Here is a 2551-nt window from a genome sequence, read left to right as displayed (position 1 = left end):
TATTAATTATAAGTATCTCATCCCCCTCATTGTTCTCCATTGTTCTCGTAGTTTGTTGTGCTGGTCAACCCCCTCCTTTTCTTTTCTGTACATGTTTGCAGGCCAGAGCTTCAGGAGCTGCATGCTGACCTGCAGTCCCACCCTGGGTCTCTGGAAAGATCTTAGAGAGAATTCTGTTGTAATAGACACCATATAAATAAAATAGAATTGAATTGAATTAATTTGTGTGACATTGAGTAACTTACTTGCACAGAAGTAGATCTGCTTGCACAAACAGTCCTTTTTTATACACTCTGTATGCTTGTAATGTTAAAATTACTTTAGCGTTAGGGATGTAGGGAACCTGTTTGCACAATTATTCAAATGGATTGGTATTTTGGAGTTTTGTAAGAAGCTTAGAAGAGAAATTTATTTGAACATAGATTGGCCCAAGAGCTATTAACCTGCATTTTGCTGGCAATCATTTCAAACAGATGTGTGTAACAAAACAGCATCTAAAGCATGCAAGACAGTGTGGCCTGTGGACCAGGATAATGGTTTGAAGCATGTGAAGCCTACATGAATCACATACAATATCTGCCTGGTGGTGAGATAAAAGACTCTCTTTAATAATTCTCTTTCTCTCTGGCTCTGGGTGTTGTATGACTAGAATAAAGAGATTGCGTTCTAACTCTAAATTTCTTCGATCCATGTTTTGGTCTGTAAAAAGTTTGTACTCCTCAGCATCTAATCAGAAACCTTTGGTTGTTTACAACTCCAGAATGTTCCTTTAACTGGGTTCCAGTAGAACATATAACATATATCACATCTGTTTAGATGCAACAAAACATTTAAAATCTATGAAGGAGACAAAGAAGCGCCATGTGGTCCTTTGTTGCTCAGTAAATGCAATTCAAAATACTTTATTTATCCCTGAAGGTAAATTGATTTTCCAGTACAGCCCGTCCAAGATTGACAAGACGACACAAGACAGAGTGCAGCAGCAGGCCAGATGGGGCAAGGAAGCGGGAGAGAGGCAGAGCAGAATAAAGATATGCAAAATAAAAATATGCAGCTATTAGAAAACAAGTTCCTATTTTTATCAATCTGCACGTCTAAACGAACTTAGTTATTAAAAATGCAGAGAGGAAGCAGAAGCCGTACATCCAGGATGGCCCCGCCAGCCAGCCAGGCACCACCACCACCAGCACACCATGCTCCCAGTGCCCCAGTTGCAATGCAGGCTCCCCCGTCTGCTGTGGGTGCACCAGCCGCAGCACCAAGGTAGCCGGGCATGTTTGCCCTGATGGCAACCACAGCCGCCGGGGTGGCTGTGGGGTCTGCAGTAGGTCACACCCTTGGCCATGCCATGACTGGGGCCTTTGGTGGAGGAAGCTCTGCCAAGCCGGACGTCACATACCAGGAGCTGTACCAGCAGCAGCCACAGTCTATGTACCAGCAGGCTCCCCAGCAGCAGCAGGCCTGCTCATATGAGTTCAAGCAATTCATTGATTGCGCCCAAAACCAGAGTGACCTGAAACTTTGTGAGGGATTCAGTGAGGTGCTCAAACAGTGCAAGTTTGCTAATGGTATGTCATGAGATGGAGACATGGTCCTGCAGAAGGAATATCACAAGTTGTCAATTTAGCAGATATAAGCAGTGTAATTTTCAAAGGATCAATCAATAAACATGCTTTATTTTGACAGTTGATTCTTATTGGCAACTAGGGTTGCCACCCGTCCCGTAAAATACGGAATTGTCCTTTATTTGAGAAAAAAATGTAGCGTCCCGTATTGAACTAATACGGGACGCGATTTGTCCCGTATTTTCATTAACGCCCCATACACACGTCTGTCACACACACATCAACACTAAATTGATCAATAATAACAAAATAAAACACAGGAAACATTAAGGCCAGCAAAATCTTTGTGGCGGGACAACAGGACCTGCTGCATCTGTGCCCAGATCTTTCTATGTGCCAGACAGCGCTGCGGGGAGGACTCGGGCTTCACTTCCAGGTAGGAGTGGGGAATTGGGAATTAAAAGTTCCAATACGGACATATATTATGCCAGGCCCGGTTCTACGAGGGTGCATAAGCAAGCATTGCACCCTCAGTTTGTGTTTGCGTGCTCAGTTGAAAAGACGAAAAGAAAACTGACAATGCGCCCGCGTTAAGCCTGATTTATGGTTCCGCGTTAAATCGACGGCATGGCTACGGCAATAGGTACGCGTGCGACGCGCACCGTACGTTCGCGTCCCCACGTATCCTACCCCGTAAACTCTGCGTTGGTGCAACGCGGAACCATAAATCAGCCAGTGTCCGTCACTCATCTCCGTGCAGCAGTTTCCTGCACCAGCAAGACGCTGCTCTCTGATTATGGCTCACAGTTTGAAAACCCCAAATAAAAAATAAATTAGAGAATATTTTATGAAATCAATAAACAATTCCATCATCAAAATTATAACAAATAAAGGTTCAAAATATCATGCTTTGCATGTAATAAGACTAGGTAATATATTAGTTTCACCTTTTAAGTTGAATTATTGAAATAGATTGACTTTTACAC

General features: G+C 43.3%; 1 pseudogene; it reads left to right on the top strand.

The window, feature by feature from the left end:
- Positions 1-1117: 1117 nt before the first annotated feature.
- Positions 1118-1698, top strand: LOC133456231 (coiled-coil-helix-coiled-coil-helix domain-containing protein 2-like; annotated as a pseudogene).
- The last annotated feature ends 853 nt before the right edge of the window (positions 1699-2551 follow it).

This window comes from Cololabis saira, chromosome 12 (assembly GCF_033807715.1).
Source record: "Cololabis saira isolate AMF1-May2022 chromosome 12, fColSai1.1, whole genome shotgun sequence".
Classification (NCBI taxonomy): Eukaryota; Metazoa; Chordata; class Actinopteri; order Beloniformes; family Belonidae; genus Cololabis; species Cololabis saira.
The sequence above is the reverse complement of the archived record's forward strand: the minus strand, read 5'-3'. Positions and strand labels throughout refer to the sequence as shown.